General features: G+C 36.9%; 1 protein-coding gene across 1 annotated transcript in view; it reads left to right on the plus strand.

Moving 5' to 3' along the window:
* LOC126198416 (probable E3 ubiquitin-protein ligase HERC1) overlaps positions 1-13,141 on the plus strand; it is a 747,204-nt gene that overhangs the window by 717,581 nt on the left and 16,482 nt on the right. The window lies entirely within an intron of this gene.

Raw genomic sequence — 13,141 nt, forward strand, 5'->3', positions numbered from 1 at the left:
ATTTGTTAGTGTTTTCTAGTGTTAAAACTTAGTGTGACTATAATAAGTGAGAGCTTTGTCACTAAAACATTCCTCATGCTTTTTTATTGAGTAGTATGCTTGCTTTTTTCCTTAAACCACTCCGCTAAAACAATTTTAAATGCACTGTGGGGAATAGATGGGCAGTTTTCGGAAGTCAGTTGAAAATTCTTAGGCCAAGATATTTGTGGCTGTTATGAAACTTAGCTTCACTACAGTTCTTGTGTTGTGTTCATGTATTGGCATCCGAAGGTTACAATTATTTAAATTGAGGAGCCAACCATACATATAGGGGCCAGGCTCCATCCACAAGTGGACCCAGATTAGAACACTGAGTTGAAGTTTTTGAAATACCTCAGAATACTATAATAATTTTTTTACTAATTTTTTGTATATCTGAAAAAACTTTGAAGATTATTGATTGCTTGTGAACTATTTACTTTTTCTTTCAAGGAAAAATGCTTATTATGTCCAGTGACTGGTACATAGCTCAGCATTGTGCAAATGTTGTCTATTATTGATTGGCTGATGGTTGTAGTAATTGTCATTCAGATAGTTAGCAGTTATGAAGAAAGAAAAATTGCCACCAAAGTTTCTGCAGGCTCTGCTGCTTTTTACCACAAGCCAACAATCATTACCAGATTACGTAATGTTTGCATAACGTGATTCAGGACCAGTATCAAGTATCATTTGAATGAACACCAAGAATTAATTTTAGGTTAGCTAACAATAAAAGTTAAAATGCAGTGTGATTCAACACAAGCAGTTGAAGTCCTTTGGCCAACTTAAAACCAAAACAAATACATTTTTTGCAACACTTAACATACAAAACTTTGCAACCAAGTAAACTTCATAAATTGGAAGATACCTTAAAATAACAGAAGATTCAAATTTTGCCACATCAAGAAACATGAATGACGGGCAATAACACCAAAGATTTTGGCAGTTATTGTCTTCTTAAAAGTAAAACTGATAAAAGAATACTTAATAATACACTACATCTGGGAGTTGCATTTGCAGTCTTCAAAAATATTTTAAATTCATTAACAGAGGTAAAGCCCATCAATAATGGACTAATGGCAATTTCTCTTAAATGCAGAAATAAAGCATACACTTTAATTAATGCCCATATGCCAGTCAATGAGGATAAACATAAAAAACCTGAAGAAGTTAATGAAACTTGGGAAACGTTAGGAAGCATCATCTGAAAAATTCCCTCAGACATGTTGACATTTTAATGGGTGATTTTAATGCTCAATTAGGTAAAGAGAAAATATAAGAAAATGGAGGGTGGATTTCCTGTGCCTAAATGGACAAACCAAAATGGCTAACGAGTTGTTGAAACGTGCAAAATTTTTAACCTTAAAATCATGTCAACACATTTTAAAAAGACCCATTCTAAAGAAAAAACTTGGCTGGCACCCAGTACATTCATTGGGGAATTTCAAATCAATCATATATCAATTTCAGACCCTAACAACAAAGAAATTTTAAATGTCTAAGTTAGGAAAGGCACTGATATTGATTATAACCATTATTTAATATGAATAAAAGTAAAACCTCAACCTCTTCAAAACAAAAAAAGGTATCCCAAAACTTGACTCTGCTAAAATGACCCCAATTCTAACCAGCGAACCTGTCAAAAAACAATCCAACAGTTGACAAATCCTAAAAGAAAAGTTCATCAAAACAGCATGAAATTTAATTCTGCTTCAAAAGAAAGAAAAACACTCTTGGTGGAACACAGATTGTGAAACATCAGTTAAGTCTAGGCATGAGGCATTCAAAAATTGGAATAGGGACAATACTGAGAATATGTACATTGTCTTTCTAACAGTAAGAAAAGAAACATCTAAATTAATCTGACAGACTAACAGAAACTACGAAAATGCCCAACTTTTAGAAACCGAAAAAGACTTCCAAAAGAAGAATACAAGAAACTTTTATAGAACATTCAAAATAAAACTAACCAGTTACCAACCTCAAAGTCTTTGCTTCAAAAATGAAAATGGCAGTTTGGCTCTTAAGAACCAGGAAAATTGTAAGGTACTTGCTAATTATTTTGAAAAAACTATCAAACTATCCAGAACCAGCGAATAAATTCCTACCACAGCAAGCTAATAACACCAACCCTAACTTTAAAGAACCTTATGAAATCGAAATAACTGAACAAAATAAGAGATTTTAAAACAATAAGGCATCTGGAGAAGATGGTGTGATTGCAGAACTATTAAAATTGGGTGGTCCTAACAGTATAAAAGTGATCACTCAACTAACTAACAGGACATATCTGGCAAACTGAGAAATACCTGAGGACGGGAAAACTGCTGTAATTCATCCATTGCATAAAAAAAAGGTAGAACCGGTGTTAATAATTACAGAGGAATCTCTCTTCTGCCGGTCAGATACAAAATTCTCTTGCAGTGTTTACTTGATTGAGCCCAAGAAAGTTAGAACCTAAAATTGGTGAATACCATGCAGGGTTTAGACCAAACAAATACCATCCAGAACACATTCTTAGTTTCAAACTAATCCTTAGGCACCAAAGGTTTTCTCGTAACAATATTGTATGTACATTTGTGGATTTTAAAAAGGCCTACAACTCAGTTGATTGTGAATCTCATTTTCCAAATTTTAAAGTAACAAGGGCTAGATAATAAAGCTCTAATGCTGATTAAAAAAACGTTAAACGACACTAGCAATAAATTTAAATTCATGGGAGAAATTTTTGAACCATTTCATATTAAGACTGGTGTTAGACAGGGAGATAGACTCTCCCATTATTAAACTTCCTGGCAGATTAAAACTGTGTGCCTGACCGAGACTCGAACTCGGGACCTTTGCCTTTCGCGGTCAAGTGCTCTACCATCTGAGCTACCGAAGCACGACTCACGCCCGGCCTCACAGCTCTACTTCTGCCAGTATCTCGTCTCCCACCTTCCAAACTTTACAGAAGCTCTCCTGCGAACCTTGCAGAATTAGCACTCCTGAAAGAAAGGATATTGCGGAGACATGGCTTAGCCACAGCCTGGGGGATGTTTCCAGAATGATATTTTCACTCTGCAGCGGAGTGTGCGCTGATATGAAACTTCCTGACAGATTAAATCAGATTAACATAAAATATTTATAATAAAAAATCACTTTCTTAATTCAGTAAACTTACATGTTATAGCACTGTAATCAATGTCTTTATAGAGCAGGAACTTTAATTTTAAATAGAAAGAGGGATATTGAAGAAATTCAAAAGAAAAAAAGATTATTATGAAAATATTAGGCCCCAAAAGTAGTGATGGAGAAACTTAAAGGCCGAGAAGTAATAAGGAAATAGAAGAATACACAGACATACACTGAAGAGCCGATGAAACTGGTACACCTGCCTAATGTCGTGTAGCTGCCTGCATGCAGAAGTGTCACAACGTGATGTGGCATGGACTCAACTAATGTCTGAAAAAAAATTAGTGCTGGAGGGAAATGACAACATGAATCCTGCAGGGCTGTTCAAAAATCCGCAATAGTACAGCACATTGTAAGGCATGGGAGTTTGGTGGCCAGCGAAAGTTTTATACTAAGAAGAGTGTTCCTGGAGCCACTCTGTAGCAATTCTGGACATGTGGGGTGTCGCATTGTCCTGCTGGAATTGCCCAAGTCCGTCGGAGTGCACAATAGTCCTGAACAGATGCAGGTGATCAGACAGGATGCTTACATACGTGTCAGCTGTCAGAGTCATATCTAGATGTATCAGGGGTCCCATATCACTCCAACTGCACACACCCCACACCATTACAGAGCCTCCACCAGCCTGAACAGTCCCCTGCTGACATGAAGGGTCCATAGATTCATGGAGCTTCCTCCATACTCATACACATCCATCTGCTTGATGCAATTTAAAATGAAACTCATCTGACCAGGCAAAATGTTTCCATTGATCAACAGTCCAGCTGGTGTTGATGGGCCCAGGCAAGGCATAAAGCTTTGTGTCGTGCAGTCATCGAGGGTACATTGGGCCTTCGGTTCTGAAAGCCCATATCGATGCTGTTTCATTGAATGATTCACATGCTGGTACTTGTTGATGGCCCAGCATTGAAATCTGCAGCAATTTGCTGAAGGATTGCGATTCTGTCATGTTGAACAATTATCTTCAGTCATTGTTGGTCCTATTCTTGCAGGATCTTTTTCGGGCCACAGTGATGTCTGAGATTTGATGTTTTACCAGGTTCCTGATACACACAGTACACTAGTGAAATGGTAGTACAGGAAAATTCCCATTTGATCATTACCTTGGAGATGCTGTCTCCCGTCATTCATGTGCTGACTATAACGCCTTGTTCAAACCAACTTAAATCTTGATAACCTGCGATCGTAGTAGCAGTAACCATTACAACAATTGCACCAGATGCTTGTTGTCTTATATAAGCGTTGCCGACCGCAGCACCATGTTCTGCCTGTTTACATATCTCTGTATTTGAATACGCATGCCTATACCAGTTTCTTTTGTGCTTCAGTTTATATGCTTTTAACATTTACAGTATTTTACTACTGAAAGTCTTATAGTTGAAGACTGAATTTTAGTTATACCCTGGACTCAATCAACAGTGTGCTTCCCCATTTGCGCCAGTCTTTAGGGAAGAAATGGGCTCGAGCCCTAGGGAAGCCTACAACCTTGAATCACATAATTGCTACATTTGTCAGAGGTAATCAGCTTTTCTTTCGAAATAATGTACTGTTGTGATCAGTTATTATAGTGTTATCAAATACACTGCAAATTGTACAAGTTACATGTTCAGAGTAGATTGTTTAGTATGTGATTTCAATTTTTCAAAGTTTACCTGCACATTCAATAACAGTGTGTCAGTTGTATATTTTGTTCTTTTGTTTTGAAGTTACTGTAGGAGTTGTATTTTAATTACAATGTGGGGAAAAGACTAGCATTTCTTCAGTTAACAAATATTCTCCTCCTCTGGAGACAAAAAGTAGCTGAATCGTGATATCGCAATGACGTCAGCAATGTTGTCGGTACGGTGATGTTTAAGAATGTTGATTGAGAATTTGGAAGAGCCATACTGGATTTTCAGCTGTGAGTGAGGTTGTATTGATGATCAGCAACACCATCAGGGATGGACAACACATCTCTCGAAAGGTGTATGCTTGTCTAAAGCCATTTTGTGCATGAAGTGTAATCTTTTTCAAATGGTTGAAAATGAAGGCTTTTTAACTCTGCTAACAGTGGTTGCACTTTGTGCGAAGTACCACCAAGGCAAATTTCCAAGAGGATCCAATTTCAAGCTGCTCAGAATTGCTTCAAAAATAAAATCTGTATTGTGGACACATTAACAATCATGACACACAATTGTACAGCTACAATGCATTGTAGAAGATGTGACATTCATTATCTTGATGACTATGAAATGGAAATGGCTACAGGTGGTATCTTTGAGTATACACACAGGTGAATATATTTCAAGCATGTTATTGTAGATTTGTAACAAATGAGGAATAAATAACATCAATTTTTTTTGCAATGGTGACTGATGCAGGAGTGATCATTTTTCAAATGTAGGAATTATGTTATAATGTTCTTGCCCCATTGTTTTAAATTCTACAAACTCTTCTACACACATTATATGCTACACAAATAACAAAAAAAAATTCACAGTTGTTAGTCTTGCATAACTGTTTAGCTTCAGATTGAGCACACCAAATGAATGTTACAACATTGCAGATCATCTGTGTTTGAGTTTGATTGCACATTGTAATGGCTTTGAAAGTAAATATTTCATACTTTTCGATTATGCGTTGGATAAAAATGTTTAGATTGGCAGGCATTTGGAATGTGAATGATCTATTTATTTCCTATGGCTTTTATATTTGGCTTGATGTCTCTCAAAGCCCTTACTATGGCTGATTTTTTTTTCATTGTGATAATTTTCATATTTTTGTCGATCCTTAACTAATGTCCATTATTGGTCATCAGGGAGATATAGTTCAGTAGATGAATCTTGGTGACAGTATGATGATACTGCCATTTTGGTGAGTGTATGATGTGATTGCCATTTTGCACATGGGCCACACAGATGTCTGGTTTCCCACAAGCATATAGCATTCTCATTTATACCGAGTTTTGAGTGTAGCTGACCAGTGTTTGTGATTATCAGTAAAAGTGAATCTTCTGTTGAAAGCAGAACGTGGAAAGCGATTGATTCATTTTGAAAAGAGCAGCTAACATTTACTGTAAAGATTATGAAATTCTTTGGAACAAGGCAGTGATGAACCAGTGTCTTTTGTATCATGTGTCATAATTTTAGAACTGGAGATGTTCATGATGAAGAGCTAAATGTGAGGATGAAAAGATAACTGTAAGGATCACAACATCCAAAATTGCTTTTGGATTTTGGATCAGATGGATAGGAGGAGCACAGCTGCTACACCCCAACAGGAAGCATCCTTACTCTTATATTTTATTCACCTTCCTTAAACTTACACACTGTTCCATTGTGGAGGTGGAACTTGCAACAGTATGTTAAAAAGTGCAGTGTGTTTTCATTTTTTCTATTTATTCCAAAAAATTAAGAAAATACAGAAGAAAGGCCTATCTTGTTTTTGATAACACAATTATTTCATGCTAGAAAATTCTTATTATTGAAATTAAGAACACATATTGTGAACAAAATCTTAAGACTAAACTTTATTTCCAACCTTCCAATAAATGTGGTAACATGAGGTAAATGGAATGCATAATGCTCTGCTAACTTACACAAATCATTAGTGGACACCCATTTGATTTCATTATGAGAATCAGGTGCTAGGTAATTAACCTGTTTTCACATTTTTTAATTGCCCTATCTTTTCAATATAACAAATATGAAATTAAAATTTATGCATATTAATGAATGTGAGATTGAATTACTAAAGTGAACATCATTAGGCCTCAGTACCATTGCCAATACTTACATTTTTACAAAAATATTAGTTTTTGTGAATATATAATTTACCTTACAGCTGCTTACCATTGTAAACCATGCACTCCAAATACACAGCTTATAGTGACATAAAAATAAAAGGAGAGAGATTTAAACGGTGATTTACTTCAGTGAATATTAAACTTGAAATGTTGAAGTTAGAGTGAATGTTGCTTGAGTGTTAAGTTAAATGTTAATGTGCTTTAAAAAGAAGTTTTTCCCTTTCATTAAGAGTACTGCCTTTAAATGGATCTAAGCTGTGAGGACTGTCCAATATGTATGTGTTTAATAAGTTTACTTCTATAATAATAGGTGCACACAGTCACCATAATGATCAAGCGGTAGCAGTACGAAACTGTAGCCTCCACACTCCACACTGCTGCTGTTGCACACCGCCCTCCTGAAAAGCTTATTTGAGTTTATTTCTCAGGTTGGACATGAGTGGCTACCTACACTTGTAGCACGATGTGGGATTTATTAATGTAGTCATTTCAGTTCTTGGGGGAGAAAATATTTGAGAGATACAGTTCCAGTGCAAAGATGGCCTATTGTGAAAGAACTGGACCACATGCAGGCTCAAACTAACAATCATAAAGATGCAGATATGAAAGTCGAATTATGCGCTTATTTAAACTTGAAGCACAATTTTCCAAAGTTGTTAAAATGGTGAAATTGCTCACTCTGAAAAATATTTATTTATACAATAGCTCTCTTTAATAAAAGAACCAATTTCATATTTCTGTTCACAAGATATTGCACCTCAGTGTTTAAACAAACTTAGTTCTCTAACTAATTCCATAATGGCTGCCATGCAACAATGCAAGTGGATCCACTCCAATATTACATCTTTCTATTCCAATATCTCAAGCCACAGTAAAAAATATTATTAAGCAGTGTCAGGGATGCTATACCAGCAAAGAGTAGCATCACCTATGCAAAGTTTATTCTTGCAGTCACTTTCTTTCCCTGCCCCAAAATACATTAATTCTCAAGCGCACATAGTGTGGAGTTTGTTGAACTACAGTCTATGCCGTACAACACCATCAGTATAGCTGATATACACAACCATCTCAAAATCAGCACATTTCTTATCTCTTAAGTTAATTTGTGTCATTACATGATGCTCCTCGTGGTAGCAAAACTTTTTTAAATAAACACATTTTGCTACCACTAAGAATGACTAAAGACAAGCAAGCATGTATTCAGTATCAAATGCTATAAAGAACACAGCAACAGCAGATACAGTCACTGAAGATAGCATAAAACAACAAGCTAGCATTCAGTAAGGTTGACTATATCGGATGTTCAGGTACAATAGAACAGCCAGTTTTCCCACGGCAATTTATCTTTAAGATTTCCCCATTAGGGAAAGTCTCTCCAGAAACCTGTGGAGAAGAATGAGACAGACCCGTCAGCCTTCTGCTCACCTGACTCCATACCAATCACCATCATATGAATTTACAAGATAAATAGTTGATAAGCTTAAATGGTTTATAACCCACATAGGATTTAAATTGAATGAATAGAACTGTGAAGTACCAGTTGCATACATATTGGTATTACATCACAATAATTGTCCTTTGCATAATGGGATAAGTTTTCATACCATTCATCAGTGTCTATTCATGTTTGCTGTGAGAGTTGGGTGTAATTAAGAATGTTCAAACGTGGTTCTTGACTCATCGGTGGGACTTGAAGACACCACTGGCAACTTGAAAGGCACCATTGGCGAAACTGCACGATAGTTGGGAATGGAAGGTGAAGAGCTCGAGGGTCTAGAAAGTTGAAGAAGGGAAGTCCTCCTTGGTGGAGAAGCAAGTGGGGCAGAACAGGAACCGGATTGATCATCAAATCTCAGAATTTTATGGGACATGATAAGATTGTCAGAAGTTGATTCATGTTTTAGACCATCACTACCTCATTAGCAGTAGCAGAAGATTTTCTGCACAAATGTCACAGATTATTCACAGAATCTATGGTACACTCACAGCTTTTCATTAACACCTCATCCAAGTCTTCTGCATTCAACTGGCATATTCACAGTTTGTGTGTTTTGATAACTTGGGCTTTCTTTTTATTTATGTCTTTTTATATTTGAACTGAAGATTTACATCGTCACTATAGACACTGCCACTGCCACTACTTCACTAGAAGATCATAGTGGTATGTATCGTGCCATCCATCCTCAATATTGATGATTATGGTACAAATATTTTAAAACATTACTTTCTTCCATCTTCCATTTAAGTTTGATTGTATATTCTGAACCGGAAAATTTTATTGGGCATGATCATTTACCTCTTAGCTAAAAATGAGCTGAAGGCTCGAATACATATAAATACTCTCTCCACAAGATTTCAGCCTACAGTCCTCACCATAAATCCCTATACCAGCTGCCTTACTAATACAATTTAATGATTCATAGCAGTAAAAACATGGACTAAATTCATTACACGCCACACTTGTGACACAAAATTATCACATGTCAGTTATGTGTTGTCTAGGGTCCACAGAACTTAACTTTCTGACAAATCATTATGGAATATAACTAATCTGGCAATCCTATCTCAGAAATAGAAACTTAACACTATACAGAGAAATCATCAATCACTATATGAAATAACACATATGATTATTATAAACTCTCATATCTTTAGGAAAATTGATCATGTTTAGTACACATATTCACATAAGTACACTCAAAATTCGAAATTATCCCCAGGTTTCTTTAACAGTTGAGGACACAATAATAAACTTACATACTACAAAGAAGGCATACATACCACATCTGCTTAAATATACTATTTACAAGAAATTATCTTCATATTTACATTTCATCTGAGATTCATCTCCTCAGGAGAAATATCGCTTTATGTCCTGATGTGGGTATAACCCTTGTATCCTGTGCATTCCTGGATAGCCTAATAAGTAAGCTCCAGGGTGTGAAATTCTTTGTATTTCAAATGAACCAACATCTAATAGTTGCTATTTACTATTTCACCTCTTCAAGAGTGAAGATTTCAAATGATTCCACAAAAGTACTTGCTCATCTACATTATATGTTTGCATCCGCAATCTCCTTTTGTCATATGCCCGTTTCCAAACCTGAGCTTGTTCAGTTAGTTTAACTAATGGCTGTCTCACCTTCTTCTCCCACTGAGGATTCTCAACTGATATCCTGGGTATCTTTCACACCCACTCATCCCTCTCTTCTTGTTGGAACATCAGCTCCACTGGTGTGAACTGGGTTGTCATACTTGGTAAATGGTTCATAATTTCTTTATACTATGCCAAGTAGTCAATCCATTTTGTCTGCCTGTTGTGGCAGTATGTCCGCACAAATTGTTTAATTCCTTGGTGACTCTCTCAACTGGTTTCCTTTTGGGCTGGTACCTGGAACTTGGTACCTGCTGCTTGAAACCTGCTCTTTTGAGTGCATGCCTTCGAGCAAAACATGTGAAATTTGCTGCATTGTCTGAAAATACAGCATGTGGTTTGCCATTTCAGAATAGGAGCATAAGTTGCTATTTTCAATGGGTACACCTTGACATACTTCATAAATACATCAAAGAACGCTACATCCACCTCTGGCTCAGAGTACTGGCCCACAGATGTCCACACACATGATGGCCAGGGGTTTGTCCAGTGTTTTGTGGTGGTATGGTCCTTTACTCTAATGATTATCCAGTTTCTTTTCTGATATATTTGGCAAGACTTGATTTCTTTCAACAGTTTCCTTCTGATATCAGGGAAGTAGCAATAGTTTCTAATCTTAATCGGCACACTTGCGAACACCAAAAGAGTTGTTTTTTCGTACTCTTGAGGAATGTAGACACACCAGTCCTGTCCATTCTCACTCTCATGGTGGAATAATACTTGATTTATGATTTTATTAAACTTGTGCAGTCTGTCCTCTTGTTGGTGTTGCAGCGACTGCCTAACATCTGACCAATTGTTGTCTTGTTCTTGCAGTACAGTCATACTCCGAAAATGTTCCAGGTAGTATCTGTTGTTTACCTGATCCTGCATCAACAAGACAAGGGTATCACCCATTTGTTCCTCCACAACTGTTTCTGGATTTAACCCTATGGGAGTCTCAATAGGGCATCCACTACTATATTGTCCTTTCCTCTTATACAAGGTGTATCAACAAGAATCATCCAGTTTTTAAAAATCATAACTATTATGTTATTGGAGATATGTGCATGGACAACATACTGTTGGAAAGAGCAAACTCTCGAGTTTTACATGGTTCCTTCTAGGTATCAGCAGTTCTAGTAAAAATGGTGCCGAGATAACAGAAAGCGTTTTGTGTTCTACATTTTGTGCAGTGCGAGTCAGTAATAACTGTTCATCGTGGCTTTCATACTAGGTGTGATGTGGATCCTCCTACAGCACACAGCATTAGCTGATAGCATGAACAATTCTTAGAGGGACTCTCCAAAATTTAATGTGTTTTGTACAGTTGCCAAGAACAGTGTTGCGGGAAGCACATATCTCGATAAGCTTGAGAACTTTCTTTTCCCACAGTTGGAGACTGATTTGAATGACTTCAATCAAAAACAGGATGAGGCACCGCCACACTGGCATCTGGAAATGCGGGAATTTTTAAATCAATGGGCTACTGAACGCTGGATTCGTCACACTGGACCAAATGATTCAGCGTTACATTACTGGTCTCCAAGGTCACAGGACCTGACTGTATGTGATTACTTATTGAGGGGGTTTATGTTATGTGCCTTCATTACCAACAACAATGAATGAACTGAGACATTGAAAAACAGCAGCTGTGGAAGGTGTAACTCAAGACATGCTCACTGCAATGTGGGAACAATTTTAATATCACATTGACATGTGCCATGTATCTCAAAAGAGGCAAAGGGAGATTTAAAAAAAAAAAAAAAAAAAAAAAAAAAAAAAAAACACCTTTTTGATTTTCCCATTCATCGAAAAACAAAATTCATGGTATATATTTATTAGTTTCAGAAATGTAGATGTGCCAAATCAGGTGATTCTTTTTGATACACTCTGTGTATATGATTTTAAAATTGTATTCTTGCAGTGCCAAAATCCATCTTGACAGCCAGGAATGCATTAATTTACAAGTTTGCAAGTACTTTAGAGCTTGTCACAAAATACACCACTGTGTTGGCTCGAAACAGATAGTAACTGAACTTGCAGAAAGCCCAAACCTCTGCCAATGCTTCCTGTTCTGTTGTAGCATATGTCGTTTCGTATGGTGACAGGGCTCTGCTAGCAAGTGCTATTGAACAAAACATTGGCTTTCTGCCCATCATCCTCACCTGGAATAAGCAGGTTCTTAATCTGACTGAAGAGGCATCTGTCATCAGACCAAAATCTAGTAACATGTCTGGGTGGTACAACAGCTTGGACTCTACCAACACCTTGATAGCATTAAATTTTTTGTTACATTCGATTGTCCAGTGCAAGGCGGCGTTCTTCCATAACAGATTAAACAATGCTTCTGCATTAAATGACTGATCTGGCATGAACCTTCAAAAGAATGAGATGAGTCCCAGAAACTCTTTCAGTCGTTTTTCATTCGTGGTATATGAACATTCTTAAGTGTGTGAATCTTCTCATAATCAGGCAGAATTGCTTTCATATGAAGCAGATGGCCAGGAAACTTTGTCTTTTCCAAGGCAAATTGTGACTCTTGCAAATTTGCTAGCAACCCAGCTTTTCTACAAGCTTTCAGTACATTTGTTTAATAGCTCTGTGTGTTCCACCAGGTAGCTGTTGCTATTAACAAATCATCCACAAGGAGTGCAAAGAGATTTGTCACTGCCCAGATCCCAATACATAATCCACTCCGGCACTTATATTAAGGCCGAATGGGAGAATCTTAAAATGGTAACTTCTTCCTGCATATAAGAATGTTGTATACTTTCGTGAAGGCTGATCAAGGCTAATCTTCCAATATGTTGAACACATATTTATACTGATCAAGTACTGTACACCATGAAAGTTTTGTATTAACTCATCAATGTTCCCTGTGTACATATTGGAACGATTATAGTATAATTCATGGGGGCCATTGAGTACTAGGCGAGCTTTTCCGTCACTATTCGGTACCTTGAGGAGCAGGCTACAATAGAGGCTGTTCAAAGCTCAATTAGGTCCCACAAAACCATTCAGCTGATCTC

Source organism: Schistocerca nitens, chromosome 8 (genome assembly GCF_023898315.1).
Source record: "Schistocerca nitens isolate TAMUIC-IGC-003100 chromosome 8, iqSchNite1.1, whole genome shotgun sequence".
NCBI classification, from domain to species: Eukaryota; Metazoa; Arthropoda; class Insecta; order Orthoptera; family Acrididae; genus Schistocerca; species Schistocerca nitens.